Source organism: Stenella coeruleoalba, assembly GCF_951394435.1.
Source record: "Stenella coeruleoalba genome assembly, chromosome: 5".
In the NCBI taxonomy this organism is placed as follows: Eukaryota; Metazoa; Chordata; class Mammalia; order Artiodactyla; family Delphinidae; genus Stenella; species Stenella coeruleoalba.
The window spans coordinates 43,882,917-43,906,476 of NC_137150.1; the positions used below are offsets into that span (position 1 = coordinate 43,882,917).

The 23,560-nt window shown below is 38.9% G+C and overlaps 1 long non-coding RNA gene across 1 annotated transcript; it reads right to left on the reverse strand.

Annotated features, from left to right (window-relative positions):
- Window positions 1–2,507: 2,507 nt before the first annotated feature.
- On the reverse strand, window positions 2,508–17,474 carry LOC307186771. Its single transcript, XR_013828460.1, has 3 exons — window positions 17,269–17,474; window positions 5,821–5,958; window positions 2,508–2,623 (listed from the first exon to the last, which is right to left on the reverse strand). It is a non-coding gene; the product is annotated as an uncharacterized lncRNA (long non-coding RNA).
- Window positions 17,475–23,560: the final 6,086 nt, after the last annotated feature.

The window sequence follows — 23,560 nt, forward strand, 5'->3', positions numbered from 1 at the left end:
TTCCCCTGTGAAGCCATCTGGTCCTGGACTTGTTTGTTGGGAGTTTTAAAATCACAGTTTCAATTTTGGTACTTGTGATTGGTCTTTTCATATTTTCTATTCTAGGTTCAGTCTTGTGAGATTGTGCCTTTCTAAGAATTTGTCCATTTCTTCTAAGTTGTCCATTTTATTGGCATATAGTTGCTCATACTACTTTCTCATGGGGCTTTGTATTTCTGTGGAGTCTGTTATAACTTTTACCTTCTCAATTCTAATTTTATTGATTTATGCAGTTTTTTCCATTTTTTTTATAGTTGATTTCCAATCTCATAGTGTTGTGGTCAGAAAAGATGCTTGGTATTTCAGTTTTCTTAAATTTACTGAGGCTCACTTTGTGGCCCAGCATGTGATCAATACTGGAGAATGTTCCATGTGTACTTGAAAAGAATGTGTATTCTGCTGTTTTTGGATGGAAAGCTCTATATATATCAATTAAGTCTATATGGTCTAATGTGTCATTTAAAGCCTGTGTTTCATTATTGATTTTCTGTTTGTGGTTACCATGAGGCTTTGATATAGCAGTCTATATATAAACAAGATTGTTTTAAGTTGTTAGTTTTTTCATTTCAAATGCATTTCCAAATCCTGCATTTATGCTCTCCTCTTCTCAAGATTGCTGATTTTTATATCATATTTGTGTATGGATATTTCCTACCTTTACTATATGTTTGCCTTTATCAATGAGTTTTTCCATTTGTAATTTTCTTGTTTCTAGTTGTGCTTTTTCTTTTCCACCTAGAGTAGTTCCTTTAGCATTTGTTGTAAAGCTGGTCTGGGCTGAATTCTCATAGCTTTTGCTTGTCTGTAAAGCTTTTGATTTCTCCATTGAATCTGAATGAGAGCCTTGCTGGGTAGAGTATTCTTGGTTGTAGGTTCTTCTCTTTCGTCATTTAAAATATATCGTGCCACTCCCTTCTGGCCTGCAGAGATTCTGCTGAGAAATCAGATGATAACCTCATGGGAATTCCCTTGTATGTTATTTGTTGCTTTTCTCTTATTGCTTTTTAATATTTTCTCTTTGTCTTTAATTTTTGTCAACTTGATTACTATATGTCTCAGCGAGTTCCTCCTTGGGCTTATCCTGTGACTCTCTGCACTTCACGGACTTGGGTACATGTTTACTTTCTCATGTAAAGGAAGTTTTCAGGTATTATATCTTCAAACATTTTCTCATGTCCTTTCTCTCTCTCCTCCTCCTCATGGCACCCCTATAAAGCAAATATTAGTGAATTTAATGTTGTCCCAGAGGTCTCTTAAACTCTCCTCACTTCTTTTCACTTTTTTTATTCTGTTCTGTGGCAGTGATTTTCACCATTCTGTCTCTCAGCTCACTTATTCGTTCTTCTGCCTAATTTATGCCTGATTTATTGATTACTTCTAGTGTATTTTTCATTTCAGTTATTGTATCACTCATCTCTGTTTGTACTTCAGATCTTCTAGTTCTTTGTTAAACATTTCATTGATCTTCTCAGTCTGTGTCTCCATTCCTTTTCTGAGATCTTGAATCATCTTTACTATCATTACTCTGAATTCTTGTTTGGGTAGATTTTCTATTTCCACTTCACTTAGTTGTTCTTCTGGGGTTTTTCTTGTTCTTTCATCTGGGACATATCCCTCTGCTGTTTCATTTTGTCTAACTTTCTGTTATTGTGCTTTCTGTTCCACAGGATGCCGGGCTGTAGTTCTTGCTTCTGCTGTCTGCCCTCTGGTGGATGAGGCTGGTCTAAGAGGCTTGTGCAGGCTTCCTCGTGGGAGGGACTGGCTCCTGCCCACTGGTGTGTGGAGCTGGGTCTTGTCTCTCTGGTGGGCAGGAATGTGTCAAGTGGTATGTTTAGCAGGAAGCTGTGGGCAAAGGGAGACTTTACGCAGCCTGTCAGCTGATGGGTGGGGCTGTGTGCCTGCCCTGTTGGTTATTTGGCCTGAGGTATCCCAGCACTGGGGCCTACAGGCTGTTGGGTGGGACCAGATCTTGGTGAGAAAATGGTGACCTCCAAGAGGGCTCACACCAATGAGTACTCCCCAGAACTACCGCCACCAGTGTCTTTATCCCTGTAGTGAGCCACAGCTGTCTACTGCCTCTGCAGGAGTCCCTCCAATAACAGTAGGTAGATCTGTCTCAGGCTCTTATGAGGTTACTGCTTTTTCCCCTGGTTTCTGGTGCACACAAGACCTTATGTGTACCCTCCAAGAGTGGAGTTTATATTTCTACAAGTCCAGTAGAATTCCTGCAATCAAACCCCACTGGCCTTCAAAGCCAGATTCTCTGGGGACCCCTCCTCCTGTTTCCAGACTCCTAGACTGAGAAGGCTGTCATGGGGATCAGAACTTTCACTCCTATGGGAGAACCTCTGTGATATAATTATTTTCCAGTTTGTGGGTTGCCCATCCAGAGGGTATGGGATTTGATTTTATTGTGATTGTGCCCCACCTACCATCTCTTGTGGTTTCTTTGTCTCTGTATGTAGGATATCTGTTTGGTAAGTTCCAGTGGTATTTTGTCAATGGTTGTTCAGCAGTTAGTTGTGATTTTGGTGTTTTCTTGAGAGGAGTTGAGCTCACATCTCTCTATTCCACCATCTTGTCTCTAGAAAAAAATCAGATAAAGATTATTTTACTTCCTTTGTCTTTAACCTTCCTACTAGCTATGTGTGTGCATGATTTCCTACCTTTATTGTATGTTTGCCTTTACCAGTGAGTTTTTTCATTTTGTCTTAAAATTTTATTTATTTATTTATGGCTGCATTGAGTCTTCATTGCTGTGTGCAGGCTTTCTCTCTAGTTGCAGTGAGTGGGAGCTACCCTTCTTTGCAGTGTGTGGGCTTCTCATTGTGGTGGCTTCTTGCAGAGCATGGGCTCTAGGCACACAGGCTTCAGTAGTTGTGGCATGCAGGCCCTAGAGCACATGGGCTTCAGTAGCTGCAGCACGTGTGCTCAGTAGTTGTGGCTTGTGGGCTCTAGAGTACAGGATCAGTAGTTGTGGTGCACAGACTTAGTTGCTCTGTGTCATGTGGGATCTTCCCAGACCAGGGATCGAATCTGTGTCCCCGGCATTGGCAGGTGGATTCTTAATCACTGTGTCACCAAGGAAGTCCCATTTCATCTTTTTTTCTTGTTTTTTTCTAATTGTGGCCTTTCCTTTTTTGTCTAGAGAAGTTTCTTTAATATTTGTTGTAAAGCTGGTTTGATGGTGCCGAAGTCTTTTAGCTTTTGCTTGTCTGTAAAGCTTTTGATTCCACTGTCAAACCTGAATGAGACCCTTGCTGGGTACAGTATTCTTGGTTGTAGGTTTGTCCCTTTCATCGCTTTTAATATATCATGCCATTCCCTTCTGGCATGCAGTTTCTGCTGATAAATCAGCTGATAATTATATGGGAGTTACGTTGTTTGTAACTTTTTGCTTTTCCTTGCTGCTTTTAATATTCTCTATCTTTATTTTTTGTCATTTTAATTACAATGTGTCTTGGTGTATTCCTATTTGGGTTAATCCCATAAGGGATGCTCTGTACTTCCTGGACTTGGAAGACTGTCACCTTTCCCAGATTAGGGGATTTTTCAGCTATTATGTCTTCAAATATTTTCCTAGGCCCTTTCTCTCTCTCTTCTCCTTCTGAGACCCCTATAATGCAAATATTAGTGCACTTGATATTGTCCCAGAGGTGTATCTTAAACTGTCCTTGTTTCTTTTTTTTCTGTTTAGCAATAGTGATTTCCACTATTCTGTCTTTCAGATAACTGATTAATTCTTCTGTATCATTTAGTCTACTATTGGTTCCTTCTAGTGTATTTTTCATTTCAGCTACTGTATTCTTTATCTTTGCTCAGTTGTTTTTTTATATTTTCTAACTCTTTGTTAAAAACTTTGAACTTCTTGCTCTTGGCATCTATTCCCCTCCCAAGTTCTTGGATCATCTTTACAATCATTACTCTGAACTCTTTCTTAGGTAGATTGCCTATCTCCACTTCACTTTGTTCTTCTTCTGGAGTTTTATCTTGTTCCTTTGTCTGGAAGGAAATGTTCCTCGGCTGCCTCATTTTGTCTAAGTTGGTATTTGTATTTTTATGTATATGGTAGGTTAGTTGCATTTATCGACCTTGGAGAAATGGTCTTCTGTAGGCAACGTCCTATGCATCCCAGCAGCACACTCCCCTCTTGTCACCCAAACCATTTGCTCTAGGGGTTCCCCCTAAGTGGGCTGCATGGGTCCTCTGTTGTGCTAGGGTGACTACCTGGCTGGTCTGGTAGGCTTTGTCAGCCCCTAACATGGTTGCTTGCCAGGCCCTGCCTTGTGTGGATGCTGCTGGCTGCTGTTTAGTGGGGCCTGGTCACAAGGTGGCTGGCTATAAACCCTTAGGGGGCCCTGGGACTAGTGCTGGTTCACTGGTGGATGGAGTCAGGTTTTGGGGTTAGTGCTGGACTACTTTCAGGCAGAGCCAGTTCCTGCAGTCTGGCTGCAGGACCCACGGATTCCAGAGCTTTTTTCAGATTATTTGTAGTGGTGATGGTTGCGGGGGAGGGTTGGTTCATGACACATTTGGCTATGGGGTCCAGGGCGTCCCGAAGCTGCATTAGCCTGCTCTTGGACAAGTGCAGGGCCCAGATGGTACCAGGGAAGGATCTGGCCTGCTGTGAGTGGGCTGGGTTTGCAGGCTTCAGGATCATGGTTTTCTTGCATCTGGTGTCTTCCCCCTGGTAGGTGAGGCTGTTCTTGTGGCTAATTCAGGTTTCCTGGAGGGCAGGGCTGGTGCCTTCCCACTGGTGGGTAGAGCTCAGTCTAGGCTTTCTGGTGAGCAGGGCCATGTCTACAGGTGGCTGTGGGATCAGGAAGTCTTTAGGCAACCTATCTGACGGGTGGGGCTGTCCCCCCACCCAGTTAGTTGCTTGGCCTGAGGTGTCCCAGCATTGGTATCTACAGGCTGTTGGGGCAGGGGAACAGGTCTTGGTGCTAATGACCTAGAGGGAAGACCCACTTTGGCAGCTGTCAGCGGCAATGTTCATACAGTAGAATGTTCACAAATATGGCTGCCACCAATATCTATGTCCCCAGGGTGAGCCACAGCTGGCCCCTGCCTCTCTGGTAGACTCTCCAAGACCAGCAGGTAGGTCATGTGAAATTTTATGTGTACCCTTTGAGAGTGAAGTCTCTATTTCCTTCCAGTCCTGTGAGGCTTCTGACATTAAGCTCTGCTGGCCTTCAAAGCCAAATACTCTGGGGGCTCATCTTCCTGGTGCAGGACCCCTAGGCTGGGGAGCCTGATGTGGGGCTTAGAACTCTCACTCCTGTGAGAGAACCTCTGCAATATAATCATTCTCCATGTTGTAGGTCATCCACATGGGGATGTGGGACTTGGTTATATGATGAATCTGCCCCTCCTACCTGTCTCATTGTGATTCCTTATTTATGTCTTTAGTTGTAGAAGATCTCTTCTGGTAGGTTCCAGTCTTTTTCATCGATGGTTGTCTGACAGATAGTTGTGATTTTGGTGTGCTCATGAAAGGAGGTAAGCACAGGGTTTTCTACTCTGCCATCTTGGCCAATCTCCATCTCAGATAATATTTTCACTTTTACCCCAACAAATTCTTGTTAAGGTAGCCTTTACAAGAGGAAAGATGTCAGGTCAGCTTCCTACCTAACCACTCAGTCCAGACCACTGAGTATCTTTCAACTGAGCAGTCACTCCCCAGTATCTTTCAACTGGGCCAGGTACCTGTTATACACTTCCAAATAAAACTCAGGATCATCAACCAGTAATTGGGAGATCTGAGAACTAGGAGAGACTCACCCAAATTCATCTGGACTCTCCAAGGAGGTGGATGGACACAAGAGGCCTCTGCTGGTACCAGCCTCCAAATCCTCATAGAGTTCAGTTTAAGGAGAGAAGTCAGCTCTGGATCTCTTCGTGGTTGCCAAAACTGTCAAGCTTAAAAAAAAGAAAAAAGCATAACCTAAAAGTTGAGAATTATGTTTTATTCAGCAGAGTTGCTGAGGACTTAAGCCTGGAAGACAGCCTCTCAGATAACTCTAAGGGACTGCTCCATAGAGGTAAGGGAGGAGCCAGGTTATATAGGAGTTTTGCAACAAAAATCAGGTAGTGGAACATCAAAAGATTAATGTTAAAGAAAAACAGATATCTAAAGTTAATGAATTTAGTGCTTTTCTATGTATGAGAAGGTGCAAGCATCTGGGCTCATTGAAATCACTCCTTTCTTAGGCACCCTAACTATCTAGGGCTAGTATCCTGTTTTTCTCCATCCTGAATCCTCTCAGTGTGCACAGTGAGGAGAGGCTGCAGTGGCTGATGGCTTGATGACTACAATATCCTTTGTTTACTGATATGGCAGGCCACAGTCTGTCCACACTTACAACCTGAAAGCATACTCACATATAAGCATGCACACAAACCCATAGACTGGGAGAATGTATTACAGTTAGAAAGCCAGATTAAATTGTTTTACATGTTCCCTTTCATTGAATAATTATTATCTAAAGATGTTTCATTTGTTTTGGGTCAATTTATTGATTGCCAGTCAGTACATTTTCCCTAAATTAATTTTCTTTTCATATTACAGGCTCACCAGTAGTATTATATTAGTGTCACTGTGAATGAATTGCTATTTTTATAAACTTTAAACATGGTATTAGTTTCCCTAGAAAGATTTGCTCCTTAGAAATATTTAAACATCATTTCATATTTTAGGATGAATTGCTACGTAAGTAAAGAGTTCCATTAATTGCTAAAGATTAATGATATCAATTTTTATTTGACATTATGTAATTGGAGGTAATTTTTACCCTAAAACTAAAAGCTAATGAATAGCTAACATGCTAACAATTTAGAGGTTTATTAATATTGCGTATGTATGAATATACATATATATGTGATGTAATAAACATAAACACTTTCCGAAAATTTAGGAAGATTTGAAAAACTAGATATTTTTATTATTGAATTCTATCCTAATCCTATCAATTTTCTAATGCCCTACATATAGGCTATGCCAATCTGATGCAATTTGTGTGAAACTTAAAAAATCCTGGCAAGAAATTTGTCATAGAGAAAATAAGCCATATAAAAAACAATTACAAAAATTATCATAATTTTATTACCCATGAAACCATAGGCTGTTTTTCCTTAAAGACTAGCACAATGGCTCTGACTAGATTACTCTTCCTGTCTATGAAAAAATAAGGCTTGACAATATGGAACATAACGTTGTTGATTATGTTTACAGAAATGTTACTTACCCCACATGAAGAAAATCAAGTCTGTCTTGACTAAACACATTAATATTTCCTTATAAACTTAAGGAAAAATTTAAGTTTCTTCCCATGACCCTTCATGCTACAAAATTATTTACTTTATAGTGTTTTATCCCACTATTTCTTCATGAAGCCCTTTGTTTTACACCATACCCAAACTGTTGTGATTTCCTAAAAAGAGCCATGCTTTATTACTTTTTTTACCCTTGTATGTGATAATCAGCTTTGCTCCTTCTAGTGTAACTTATCTATCTATATACATAGGAAGTAAACTTCTCCTCAGCCTTAATGTTGCAAATTAAACACTAGCCCCTTCAGGAAGTGACTTGTGCTATCATTAGGCAGTTAGATGTGCCACACCACGGCCTTATCCAAGCTTTGGCTAGGAACATACCCCATCACTGCAAGTGTTTGTTCCCATGCCTCTCATTCCTATTAAACTATGGACCTCTCAGGTAAAGGTCCTCTCAGGACCTTTATGGACCTCTCAGGTAAACCTCAACAACGTTCAAATGTTGTTTTTCTAAGATTCTCTTTACTACATTGCATAGAGCCTGACCTTCTGTGTTATTTTTAATAAGTGATATTGAAAACTAAAATGGAGTAGATGAAAAAGTTTGAATTGCTATGTTAGCTTGTCTAATTTTTTATTTGGTTTAAAATTGGAGAAAAAGCATAGTTAATGTAAAAGTTAATTTTACTTTCAACTGTAATTAGTTTTAAGTTTGAGAAACATAAAAGGAGAATTTTGGAAGTTGATTATTAAAAATATCTTAAATATTATATAGAATAAGAAAACTGAAGGTAAATATTTCAAGAGAACATTATAAAAATACTTATAATGGTTCAATGTATATAATGACTCAAATGAAGTTATAGTATTATATACAGATCTCAATTCATAATGTAATCTGATTTTATACTAAGGTTAATCTATAAAATTGAAAATAACATTTAGAGACTTGATTGCTATAGTCATGAACAGAGGTGAAAGCTGGTATTTTTCTATACATTTAAAGAAAAATACAAATATTATGCTTAATGTAATCTACAGTCTGTTTGTGTTAGTGTTCCGTATTTGACAATATTTGAGGCAGTGGTTTCCTTATCTGTCAGTAGATCACCATAATATAAAGGATCATAACCATGAGCCATTTTTTAAATTGTAAATTTCAGATTTCTGTCTCAAAATAACTACCACAAAATTCAGAACCTGTAGGAAACAAGGATGCATATATTTAGATACGTGATACACAAATCTAGTCTTGGATCTCATTTTGGAACCACTGATCTATAGATATGTCTCTTCCCAGCAGCAGTCCTGTTGTCACTGGCAAAACCCATTAACAATTCCTAGAAAATAAAAATAGAATCTGGTAATAAAATAAAATCTAAACTTTTTTTTTCTTTTCCTTTGTGCTTCATCTAGTTTTACTTGCTCATAGGGTACTGTGTGCAGAGGCCTTGCACCCAGCACCTCAGACCAGAGTTCCCAGTGCAAAACAGCTGTACTTGATACCTCAGCTCAGCAGGCCATGTGCAGAAGTACCATGCACAGCACCACAATTCAAGATGTGGTGGCAGGCCATGTGCAGAGATGCTGCACCAGGCACTGTGATCTGGAGCTGTGAGCAGCACAGCTACACCTGACCAGCAAGAACTCTGCCTCCCTCTCTGTTGACAAGACCTCTGTAAAGCTGCTCCACTGGGGACCTCTGGAGGTTAGTGTGTAATCTAGAGCACAAGCTCATAACAAGCTTTACTTTGCTTTTGAACAAAACTTGGTCTTGTTCTACTGGCTCAAACGACCCTGGGCAGGAGGGTCCTTACTGGGGACCAACTCAGGAGAGTCAGTAACAATAGTTTGGCACCCCAGATGGGACAGACAGTGGCCTTTTTGCCTGCACCTATCCACTAGGTTCCAGCCTCACCCAGGCTCCAGTGGAAGGACAGCAGAGGCTTTGGGAAGTTCAAGTGAGGATGAATGACTCTGGTCTATGAGTTCACTCTGACGTGGTAGAATGGCAAAAGCCTTCAGCCAAATTCAGAGCAACTCTGCCCAGCAACTTGATACCTGGTTGAGGTGCAGACACACTGTAGCCCCCAGAGTTATCTGGAGTGCACTGCCTTGAGGGGGTCACACTATTGGGGATCAAAAACTTGAACATATCTGCCCACTGCCTCTGGCTCTCCTTTCCACGGTGCCAGATGCCCAGGAACGATGGGGACCTATGGATGAGAGAACCCATAGTAGTCTTGCCCACTGTCACGCCAGTAGTGCTGTCTTCTTGACCCCTGTACAAGGGCAATAGTGGCTACACCAGGGCTTTTTTCCCTCTTTGTCCACCTCCAGGGGTCAAGAGTAGCATTCTCCAATCATTATTTTCAGTTTGATACAGGAAAGTGCCCAGCCCAGTGAGCCAAGAGGCAAGATCAGAAAAGGCCCCAGGTAATAAGGACCACCTGTCCAAACAGAACAAGGATGCTTGTCCTGAGTTCAGAAAATGGTACCAGGAATGCCTGAGTGTGAAAGGATCCCAAGGTAGGTAATGTGACCAGTGACTTGACCTCTTCCGATCAGTGCTAGTTTCCCCGAAGTGGGCTGGGGAGCCCTGTGAACCATTTGCAAGACTAGGAGCCCCATTAACAGAAGCCCCTGTTACCTGCTGGAAAGAACAGGAAATACCTACTGCCTGACCTCTACTCCCCGCTGTGCCTATGGGGCAAACCTGGGGTGATCCTTTAACAACCGAGGTTCCATGGGCTCTCCTCCAGGTATCACCCCAGAATACCAGCTACCCAGCAATCTGGTGAGTACCCTATGGGAATCCCTTGTGCTTTTAGCTCTCACACAGTGGGAAGTCTGGAAACTCCTCTTTTTGGCTGAAAGGAGGAAAGAAAAGACCCCCACCTCAGACAGCTGTGCCACTTAGGGACCAAGTTGATCAGGAAGTAACATGGCTAAGCTGCTCTGGCCCAGAGGCAGTATGTCTACCCTCCTTTAGGAGGAAGGATTAACTATTTCAAGTACAGGCCATTATAAATCAAGGGATTGGCTTTTAGTTTTAGGGTAAAAATTACCTCCAATTACATAATGTCAAATAAAAATTGATATCATTAATCTTTAGCAATTAATGGAACTCTTTACTTATGTAGCAATTCATCCTAAAATATGAAATGATGTTTAAATATTTCTAAGGAGCAAATCTTTCTAGGGAAACTAATACCATGTTTAAAGTTTATAAAAATAGCAATCCATTCACAGTGACACTAATATAATACTACTGGTGAGCCTGTAATATGAAAAGAAAATGGTCATCTTAATTCTCCCTTCTCCTCCTTCTGGCTCCTGTGCAACGTCAAAATCAAGGACTGAATGATTGCTGAGGAGTCTCAAAGTGAGAAGATCTTACTCCCTTGAGCTATACTACCTACCCCCTCCCAGCAGAAGAAGTCACAAGTTGTCAACACCCACTTTCATCAATGGACAGGTCACCCAGACAGAAAATCAGTAAGGAAACATTGGCCTTAAACGACACAGTAAACCAGATAGACTTAATTGATACACATAGAGCTTTCCATCCAAAAGCATAGTACACATTCTTTTCAAGTGCACATGGAAAATTCTCCAGGACTGATCACATGTTCAGCCACAAAGCGAGCCTCAGTAAATTTAAGACAACTGAAATCATATCAAGCATCTTTTCCTGCCACAACACTATGCGATTGGAAATCAACTACAAAAAAAATGGAAAAAAATGCAGAAAACACAAACATGTGGAGGGTTAAAAATATACTACTGAACATCCAATGGATTACTGAATAAATCAAAGGGAAAATAAAAAAATACCTAGCGACAAACGAAAATGAACATATGATGATTCAAAACGTATGGGGCACAGCAAAAGCAGTTCTAAGAGGGAAGTTTATAGTGATACAAGCTTATGTCAAGAAACAAGAAAAATCTCAAATAAACATCTACCCTGACACCTAAAGCAACTAGAGAAAAAACAAACCCAAGGTTAGTAGAAGGAAAGAAATCATAAAGATCAGAGCTGAAATAAATGAAATAGAGAAGAAGAAAACAATAGAAAAGATCAATGAAACTAAAAGCTGGTTCTGTGAAAGAAAAACTGATAAATCTTCAGCTAGACTCCTCAAGAAGAAAAGGGCCCAAGTCAATAAAATTAGAAATGAAAAAGAAGTCTTCTCTGCATCTATTGAGATGATCATATGGTTTTTCTCCTTCAATTTGTTAATATGGTATATCACATTGATTGTTTTGCGTATATTGAAGAATCCTTGCATTCCTGGAATAAACCCCACTTGCTCATGGTGTATGATCCTTTTAATGTGCTGTTGGATTCTGTTTGCTAGTATTTTGTTGAGGATTTTTGCATCTATGTTCATCAGTGATATTGACCTGTAGTTTTCTTTCTTTGTGATATCCTTGTCTGGTTTTGGTATCAGGGTGATGGTGGCCTTGTAGAATGAGTTTGGGAGTGTTCCTCCCTCTGCTATATTTTGGAAGAGTTTAAGAAGGATAGGTGTTAGCTCTTCTCTAAATGTTTGACAGAATTCACCTGTGAAGCCATCTTGTCCTGGGCTTTTGTTTGTTGGAAGATTTTTAATCATATGATCATCTCAATAGATGCAGAGAAAGCTTTTGACAAAATTCAACACCCATTTATGATAAAAACCCTGCAGAAAGTAGGCATAGAGGGAACTTTCCTCAACATAATAAAGGCCATATATGACAAACCCACACCCAACATCGTCCTCAATGGTGAAAAACTGAAAGCATTTCCACTAAGATCAGGAACAAGACAAGGTTGCCCACTCTCACCACTCTTATTCAACATAGTTTTGGAAGTTTTAGCTACAACAATCAGAGAATAAAAAGAAATAAAAGGAATCCAAATTGGAAAAGAAGAAGTAAAGCTGTCACTGTTTGCAGACGACATGATACTATACATAGAGAATCCTAAAGATGCTACCAGAAAACTACTAGAGCTAGTCAATGAATTTGGTAAAGTAGGATACAAAATTAATGCACAGAAATCTCTGGCATTCCTATACACTAATGATGAAAAATCTGAAAGTGAAATCAAGAAAACACTCCCATTTACCACTGTGATGAAAAGAATAAAATATCTAGGAATAAACCTACCTAAGGAGACAAAAGACCTGTATGCAGAAAATTATAATACACTGATGAAAGAAATTAAAGAAGATACAAATAAATGGAGAGATATACCATGTTCTTGTATTGAAAGAATCAACATTGTGAAAATGACTCTACTACCCAAAGCAATCTACAGATTTAATGCAATCCCTATCAAACTACCACTGGTATTTTTCACAGAACTAGAACAAAAAATTTTCACAATTTGTATGGAAACACAAAAGACCCCAAATAGCCAAAGCAATCTTGAGAACAAAAAACGGAGCTGGAGGAATCAGCCTCCCTGACTCCCTGTACTACAAAGCTACAGTAATCAAGACAGTATGGTACTGGCACAAAAACAGAAATATAGATCAATGGAACAGGATAGAAAGCCCAGAGATAAACCCACGCACATATGGTCACCTTATCGTTGATAAAGGAGGCAGGAATGTACAGTGGAGAAAGGACAGCCTCTTCAATAAGTGGTGCTGGGAAAATTGCACAGGTACAGATAAAAGAATGAAATTAGAACACTCCCTAACACCATACACAAAAATAAGCTCAAAATGGATTAAAGACCTAAATGTAAGGTCAGAAACTATCAAACTCTTAGAGGAAAACATTGGCAGAACACTCTATGACATAAATCATAGCAAGATCCTTTTTGACCCACCTCCTAGGGAAATGGAAATAAAAACAAAAATAAACAAATGGGGCCTAATGAAACTTCAAAGCTTTTGCACAGCAAAGGAAACCATAAACAAGACCAAAAGACAACCCTCAGAATGGGAGAAAATATTTGCAAATGAAGCAACTGACAAAGGATTAATCTCCAAAATTTATAAGCAGCTCATGCAGCTCAATAACAAAAGAACAAACAACCCAATCCAAAAATGGGCAGAAGACCTAAATAGACATTTCTCCAAAGAAGATATACAGACTGCCAACAAACTTGTGAAAGAATGCTCAACTTCATTAATCATTCGAGAAATGAAAATCAAAACTACAATGAGATATCATCTCACACCAGTCAGAATGGCCATCATCAAAAAATCTAGAAACAATAGATGCTGGAGAGGGTGTGGAGAAAAGGGAACCCTCTTGCACTGTTGGTGGGAATGTAAATTGATACAGCCACTGTGGAGAACAGTATGTAGGTTCCTTAAAAAATGACAAATAGAACTACCATATGACCCAGCAATCCCACTACTGGGCATATACCCTGAGAAAACCATAATTCAAAAAGAGTCATGTACCAAAATGTTCATTGCAGGTCTATTTACAATAGCCCGGAGATGGAAACAACCTAAGTGTCCATCATCAGATGAATGGATAAAGTAGATGTCGCACATATATACAATGGAATGTTACTCGGCCGTAAAAGGAAACGAAATTGAGCTATTTGTAATGAGGTGGATAGACCTAGAGTCTGTCATACAGAGTGAAGTAAGTCAGAAAGAAAAAGACAAATACTGTATGCTAACACATATATAGGGAATTTAAGAAAAAAAAATTGTCATGAAGAACCTAGGGGTAAGACAGGAATAAAGACACAGTCCTACTACAGAATGGACTTGAGGATATGGGGAGGGGGAAGGGTAAGCTGGGACAAAGTGAGAGAGTGGCATAGACATATATACACTACCAAACCTAAGGTAGATAGCTAGTGGGAAGCAGCCGCATAGCACAGGGAGATCAGCTCGGTGCTTTGTGACCACCTGGATGGGTGGGATAGGGAGGGTGGGAGGGAGGGAGACACAAGAGGGAAGAGATATGGGAACATATGTATATGTATAAATGATTCACTTTGTTATAAAGCAGAAACTAACATACCATTGTAAAGCAATTATACTCCAATAAATATATAAAAAAAAAGAAAAAGAAGATATAATGGACACCACAGAAATACAAAGGACCATAAGCTGCAAGCAACTATGTGCCAAAAAATGTACAACCTAAAAGAAATAGACTAATTCTTAGAAAGGTACGGTCTCCCAAGAGTGAACCAGGAAGAAATAGAAAATATGAACACAACAATTACATGTACTGAAATTGAATCTGTGATTTTAAAACTCCCAACAAACAAAAATCCAGGACCAGATGGCTTCACAGGCAAATTCTATCAAACATTTAAAGAACAGTTAAACCTATCCTTCTGAAAGTATTCCAAAAAATTGCAAAGGAAGGAATACTTCCTAATTCAATCTGTGAGGTCACCATTACCCTGATACTAAAACCAAAGATACAAAAGACAAAGAAAATTACAGGCCAATATCACTGGTAAACAGAGACACAAAAATGTGTAAAAAAATACTAGTAAACCAAATCTAATAATACATTAAAAAGGATCATACACCATTATCAGATGGGATTTATCCCAAAGATACAAGGATTTTTCATATCAACAACTCAATCAGTGTGATACATCACATTAATAAATTGAAGAATAAAAATCATATGATTATCTCGATTGATGCAGAAAAAGTTTTGGATAAAATTCAAAACCCATTTATGATAAGAACTCTCCCGAAAGTGGGTATAGAGGGAATGTACAGCAACAAAATAACGGCCATATATGACAAACCCACAGCCAACTCAACAGTGAAAAGTTGAAAGCATTTTCTCTAAGATCAGGAAGAAGAAAAGCATGTCCACTTTTGCCACTTTTATTCAACACACTTTTGGAAGTCCCACCCATGGCAATCAGAGAAGAAAAAGAAATAAAAGGAATGCAAATTGGAAAAGAAGAAGTAAAACAGTCACTGTTTGCAGATGACACGATACTATACATAGAGTATCCTAAAGATGCCACCAGAAAACTGCTAGAGCTAAACAATGAATTTGGTAAAGTTGCAGGATACAAAATTAATGCACAGAAATCTCTGGCATTCCTATATACTAATGATGAAAGATCAGAAAGAGAAATTAAGGAAACAATTCCATTCACCATTGCAAAAAAAAGAATAAAATACCTAGGAATAAACCTACCTAAGGAGGTAAAAGACCTGAACTCAGAAAACTATAAGCCACTGATGAAAGAAATCAAAGATGACACAAACAGATGGAGAGATATACCGTGTTCTCGGATTGGAAGAATCAACATTGTGAAAATGACTATACTTCCCAAAGCAATATACAGATTCAATGCAATTCCTATCAAATTACCAATGGCATTTTTTACAGAACTAGAACAAAAAATCTTAAAATTTGTATGGAGACACAAAAGACCCCAAATAGCCAAAGCAATCTTGAGGGAAAAAAACGGAGTTGGAGGAATCAGACTCCCTGACTTCAGACTATACTACATAGCTGTAGTAATCAAGACAATATGGTACTGGCACAAAAACAGAAAGATAGATCAATGGAACAGGATAGAAAGCCCAGAGATAAACCCATGCACCTATGGTCAACTAATCTATGACAAAGGAGGCAAGGATATACAGTGGAGAAAAGACAGTCTCTTCAATAAGTGGTGCTGGGAAAACTGGACAGCTACATGTAAAAGAATGAAATTAGAACACTCCCTAACACCATACACAAAAATAAACTCAAAATGGATTAGAGACCTAAATGTAAGACCGGACACTACAAGATTCTTAGAGGAAAACATAGGAAGAACACACTTTGACACAAATCACAGCAAGATCTTTTTTGACCCACCTCCTAGAGTAATGGAAATAAAAACAAAAATAAACAAATGGGACTTAATGAAACTCAAACGCTCTTGCAAAGCAAAGGAAACTACAAACAAGACCAAAAGACAACCCTCAGAATGGGAGAAAATATTTGCAAAGGAATCAGTGGACAAAGGATTAGTCTCCAAAATACAAACAGCTCATGCAGCTCAATGTTAGAAAAAAACAAAGAACTCAATCCAAAAATGGGCTGAAGACCTAAATAGGTATTTCTCCAAAGAAGACATACAGATGGCCAAGAGGCACATGAAAAGCTGCTCACCATCACTAATTACTAGAGAAATTAGTGATACAATGAGGTATCACTTCACTCCAGTTAGAATGGGCATCATCTGAAAATCTACAAACAACAAATGCTGGAGAGGGTGTGGAGAAAAGGGAACCCTCTTTCACTGTTGGTGGGAATGTAACTTGATACAGCCACTATGCAGAACAGTATGGAGGTTCCTTAAAAAACAAAATTGAATTACCATATAAGCTAGCAATCCCACTACTGGGCATATACCCAGAGAAAGCCATAATTCCAAAAGACACATGCACCCCAATGTTCACTGCAGCACTATTAACAGTAGCCAGGTCACGGAAGCAACCTAAATGCCCATCAACTGATGAATGCATAAATAAGATGTGGTACATACATACAATGGAATATTAGTCAGCCATAAAAAGGAATGAAATTGGATCCTTTGTAGAGATGTGGATGGACCTAGAGACTGTCATCCAAAGTGAAGTATGATAGAAAGAGAAAAACAAATATCGTATATTAGTGCATATATGTGAAATCTAGAAAAATGGTACAGATGAACCAGTTTGCAAGGCAGAAATAGAGACACAGATGTAGAGAACAAATGTATGGACACCAAGGGGGGAATGTGGGGGACAGGGGTGGTGGTTGTGGGATGAATTGGGAGATTAGGATTGTTATATATACACTAATATGTATAAAATAGATAATTAATAATAACCTGTTTTATAAAAATATAAAATTCAAAAATAAAATAATAAACTGGTGAATATTTAAAAAATAAAAAAATGAAAGACCTATATGCTGAGAATTATAAAACATTGAAAAAACAAAGTGAAGATGACTCAAAAAATGGAAAGATACCATACTCTTGGATTGGAAGAATTAATGTTGTTAAAATGGCCAAAGTATGGAGGTTCCTCAAAAAACTAAAAATAGAACTAGCACATGATCCAGCAATCCCACTCTTGGGTGTATATCTGAAAAACACGAAAAAACTACTTCAAAAATATACATGTGTCACAATGTTCATAGCAGCATTATTTACAATAGCCAAGACATGGAAGCAACCTAAGTGTCCACTCACAGATGAATGGATAAAGAAGATGGGGTATATTATATGTATATGTGTGTATATATAGGATGAAATATTACTCAGCTATAAAAATAAGAATTATTGCCATTTACAGCAACATGGATGGACCTAGAGATTATCAGACTGATGAAGTCAGATAAAGACATATAAGATATAACATATATGTGGAATATAACAATAGTACAAATGAATTTATTTACAAAATGGAAACAGACTCACAGACATAGTAAACAAATTTATGTTCACCAAAGGGGAAATAGAAACTAGGATTATAGGATTAACAGATGCACACGACAATAAATAAAATAGATAAATAACAAGGGTTTACTGTGTAGCACAGAGAACTGTTAATAACCTATAAGGGAAAAGAATCTGAAAAATATATATATGTATAACTGAACCATGTTGCTGTACACCTGAAACTAAGGCAATATTGTAAATCAACTATACTTTAATTTAAAAAAAAAAAGAAAGAAAATCATCACCAAAAAACAGAAAGGCAGTCTTAACATGTGCATTTCTAACTATGTGGACTGACCAGATCAAAGATAATTTAGAATATCAATGGCCATTATGGGGAACATTTGAAATCCCCAAACTTAATTTCCTTCTAAATGAATTGGGTTACAATAACTCAAAAACTTTCAGAACTGAGTTCAATACTTATTTTAATTGATAGTTTGAGGCTTTCCTATGTTATTAGGAGTCTAAAATTGCCTCACTGAAAAATAAGATTTTAAGATTAATAGGGCAAACAAATTATTAAAGAAAGATAAAATGGCTCCCAAAGCCTTAGGCTCTTCTTGGCTTTTTTGTCCCAGGTTCCCCTTTGGCACCATCTTGTCTGTCTCTTTGGCTCCTCATGTCCAGACTCCACCTCCACCACCATCATCCTTATTCACTTCTACACTTCCTATGCCTCTTCTATACCCTCAATTCTCCCATATTAACTTTCCCGCCAAACTTTCCCTTTTCTCTAAAACTCTCCCCACTCTTTTCCTCTGAACTTGTCAGAAGCTTTCCCTTTAAAATTGAGCCTTCTGGGGGTCCAGAGGCTAAACTTTTAATTCCCTGGACTAAAGGTGAACAGTGAGCCATTGTTAAAGATTTTTTCAGAGTAACTAGAGTTTCTCACAAATTTGCTGAGGAATTCAAACTTATCAACCTGGTTTCTCTGACTTCTATCAGCTAGTTCATATGCCTTTCATGGAAGGTCAGGCCCAGCATTGGGTGAAAAACACAAATTGGGAAAATACTGAAAGGTCTCGAGCATTGTAAAGGGGAGACCAGTCTGCTAATTTATCATATGATCAGGCTTGGGCAATAGGCAAGTCACTTCATCAAGCAATTCCTAGGGTTCCAAAACCTGTTGCTTGGAACAAAATTCAAGCTTGCACACAAAAATCTGATGAACCCATTCATGATTATTACAATTGACTTCTGATTATTTTTAAAGAAAATTCTGGGCTTCCTTCAGACCTTGATACCAGCTGGGTAGCTTTTAATTCTGTTTATTAATGATATGAACCAGGACCTTTCCCTTCTAGTAAAAAGGACCCCAGGATAGAATGGGAAATTGTGTCCACTTCAGATTTAGTTAATCTGTTACACCAGCTCTCTCTCACTCTAGATGAATCACCTCCAAGGATGACTGCCACAATTCACAATCTTCAAATCCAGCAAATGAAGGCCCCTAAATGAAACCAGAATTCCTACTTTCTGTATTATTACAAAAAACCAAGACATTGAAAAGCACTTATTACAAATGTAAGCATGTTAGGCACCTACAGCCTTTTAATCAGCCTTTTAAGTGTGCTTCAAATTCTCGATGATGGTGCCTTGAGGAACTATGGGGGCTTTTCCCAGTCCTCCCTCTTAATCATCTTGGAGAAACACTCCTCCAGATTGGAAACGAATTTCTTCTAGTCCTGACGCTGGAGTGACGGTCTCCACACTCAACCCCACTACCATAAAATAGCCCCTGCCTCTGAGTACTAAACATTTGAAAGACTGGAGAACTCTAATAAACCTCTTCCTATTTGTTTAGGCCCTTTTAGAAATACACAGCTTTTCCTCCTTAGTTCCTCTGCCCCTACCCATTTATAGGTGGATACTTGAGAATTATCATGCCAAAATTTCTTTCTCCCAAAAGGGAGAAAAAATTACAGAATTGATAGTAGTCATCAAAGTAACCAACCAGGTGAATCTCCTATTGTTCCATCTCTGATGGTACTAGAGCTGATTCTGGAAACACTGATTATTTGTCCCTAATGAAGCAGCTACCACCTTCTTGATGGGCAAAATTTCCAACTGATATATGGTAAAATCCACAGTGCGCCTCCTATCAAGAGTCAAATAGTTCCCTCAAAACATCTTCCTAGAATTAATCAATGCCATCTAAGAAAAGAAGCCATTAAAGACATAAATTCCATAATAGAAGATTATAGGGCTCTAGGCCTCATGATCCCTTGTACTAGCTCCTGTAACTCTCCCATTTTATGGGTGAGAAAACCTAAGGGCCAAGAGTGAAGGTTTTCCCAGGACCTCTGAGCAATAAACAACACTGTTGATGTACAAGATCAAGATGGAAAAGATGTGGAATTCACCTCCCCCCATGAACACATCAAAAATACATCTACATGTGGAGCAATTCTCACTGAAAACTAACTTGTAGAAGGTCTCCTGTTTAACCAAGGCTGTAAGAAAGATCCACATGGAATAGGGTAGGAAGGGAAGAGAAGCAATCAGGATGGCAATCCTCCCATGATGTACCCTTGGGAGGAGCCTCAGAAGAGGAGAGGGATTACAGGGTAGGTGGAGAGCCTCTCTGGGGAGTGAGTGGTGTGAGCCACATATTGGGTGCTCCAGCCCTGGCATCCAACACTGGGAAGACGAGACCCCTTGGCTGGTTGGTTGGAGGGCCAATGGGAAGACTGGACTCCACCCTTGAGGAGTGCACATATGCTTGTGTGTGGAGAGGGCAGATGGAAACTGCACGGGACATTGGCCTGTTTCCTGTGGCTGCTTCAATGTGCACCCCAGCCTGAGCCAAGAACAACTTGCTTCATGACACAGCTCCACACTGGGGCAAGGGCTGCTGTGGCTGAAGAGAAAACAGCTGTAAGGGGAAAAGCTGGCTCAGACTCAGAGTGGCATCTTAGTGGGGCAGCAGCAGCCATTACTGGTGTATACAGAAGCAGTGTAGCAGAAGCACTTCAGTACTCTGACTCAGCTGGGGCTGCCACATCCCACATCCATAGCGTCCAGACCCATGCCAAGTGCCCAAACCAGCTCTTCTTGCTCCAGCACTTCTCCCCTCAGGGATGAGGGTGCTGATGCTGGAATGGGGGGAGAGCACACACTTAAAGGGAACAAAGCCAGCTCAGACCCAACCCTAAGCACTTCTGCTCCAGCAACTTGGGACGCAACCCCTCCCCTATAAGGTGGTCCTGGCCACTGAGCAAAGGAGACACCCTGGCACACCTCACTCTGGCTCTAGCCTCGTCAGCTCCAGCTTCAGCTCCTACTAAGGTGGTAACTGTGAGCGTACCCTGTGGAAAGATGTAACTCATGCTCACATCAGATCCAGCTCTCCCAACAATATCACTGGGGACAAACTATATAGGGATGCTCCCACAAAAGGACACCCCTTCAAGACCATAATAAGTAACTGTTTCACTTAATTTCATAGAAACAAATAAAGTTAAGTAAAATAAGAAGACAGGAATTTGTTTCAATGGAAATAACAAGAGAAAATCCCTGAAAAGAAACGAATAAATCTGAAATAATTTACTAGATATTCAAAGTATTAGTAATAAGAATGCTAACTGAATTAGGGGAAAGAATAGATGAACATGGTAAGAATTTTAACAAGGAACTAGAAAATATAAAAAACAACCCTTCATAACTGAAGAATACAATAACTGAAATGAAAAACATACTAAAAGAAATTAACATCAGACTAGGTGATATAGAAGAATGCATAAGTGATATTGAAGATAGAAAAATGAAAATCTCCCAATCAGATCAACAAAAAGAAAAACATCAAAAAAAATGAGAACAATTTAAGGGACCTCTGGGACAATATCAAGCACACCAATATTTGCATTATAGGGGAGAAGGAGAAGAGAGAGATAAAAGGATTGAAAGCGTGTTTGATGAAATTATGGCTGAATAATTCCTGAACCTGAAGAAGGAAACAGAAATCCAGGTACAGAAAGCACAGAGAGTCCCAAACAAAATGATCCCAAACAGACCCACACCAAGACATATCATAATTAAAATGGCAAACTTAAAGATAAATAGAGAATTCTAAAGGCATCAAGAGAAAACAAAGTGTCATATACAAGGGAACTCCCATAAGGCTATCAACTAAGTTTTCTGCAGAAACTTTGCAGGCCAGAAGGGAGTGGCGTGATATATTCAAAATGCTAAAAAGGAAAAACCTGCAACCCAGCAAGATTGGAATTGAGGGAGAAATAAAGAAAGCCTCAGACAACCAAAAACTAAAAAGAGTTCATTCATATTAAACTTATCCTAAAAGAAATGTTATAACATCTTTGGGCCCAAATCAATAAAATTACAAATGAAAAAGGAGAAGTTAAAACTGACAACACAGAAATACAAAGGACTATAAGAGACTACTACAAGCAACTATATGCCAAAAAAATGGACAACCTCGAAGAAATGTACAAATGCTTAGAAAGGTACAATATCCCAAGACTGAACCAGGAAGAAAAAGAAAATATGAACAGACCAATTACAAGTACTGAAGTTGAATCTGTGATTTAAAAACTCCCAACAAACAAAAGTCCAGGACCAGAGGGCTTCACAGGTGAATTCTGTCAAACATTTAGAGAAAAGTTATCACCTATCCTTCTGAAACTATTCCAAAAAACTGCAGAGAAACGAACACTTCTGAACTCATTCTATGAGGCCACCATCACCCTGATACAAAAACCAGATACAGATAGCACAAAAAAAGGAAAATTACAGGCCAATATCACTGATGAACTAGATGCAAAGATACTCAACAAAATACTAGCAAATTGAATCCAGCAACACATTAAAAGGATCATACACCATGGTCAAATGAGATTTATCCCAGGGATGCAAGGATTCTTCAATATACACAAATCAATCAATGTGATACACCACATTAACAAACTGAAGAATAAAAACCATATGATCATCTCAATAGATGCAGAAAAAGTTTTGGATAAAATTCAACACTTATTTATGATAAAAACTCTCAGAAACCACCTCAACATAATAAAGGCCATGTATGACAAACCCACAGCTAATTCCATTCTCAATGATGAAAAACTGAAAGCATTTCCTCTAAGATCATGAAAAAGACAAGGATGTCCACTCTCACCACTCTTATTCAACATAGTTTTGGAAGTTCTAGCCATGGCAATCAGAGAAGAAAAAGGAAATAAAAGGAATCCAAATTGGAAAAGAAGAAACTATCAGTTTGCAGATGACATGATACTATACATAGAAAATCCTAAAGACACTACCAGAAAACTACTAGAGCTCATCAATGAATTAGGTAAAGTTGCAGGATACAAAATTAATACACAGAAATCTCTTGCATTACTATACACTAATAATGAAAGATCATAAAGAGAAATTAAGGAAACAATCCCATTTACCATCATATCAAAAAGAATAAAATACCTAGGAATAAACCTACCTAAGGAGGCAAAAGACCTTTATTCTGAAAACTATTAGATGCTGATGACACAAAGAGATGGAAAGATATACTGTGTTCTAGGATTAGAAGAATCAACATTGTCAAAATGACTATTCTACCCAAGGCAATCTACAGATTCAGTGCAATCCCTATCAAATTACCAATGGCATTTTTCACAGAACTAGAACAAAAAATTTTACAATTTGTATGGAAACAAAAAAGACCCCAAATTGCCAAAGCAATCTTGAGAAAGAAATACGGAGTTGGAGGAATCATGCTCCCTGACTTCAGACTATACTACAAAGCTACAGTCATCAAAACAGTTGGTACTAACACAAAAACAAACATATAGATAAGTGCAA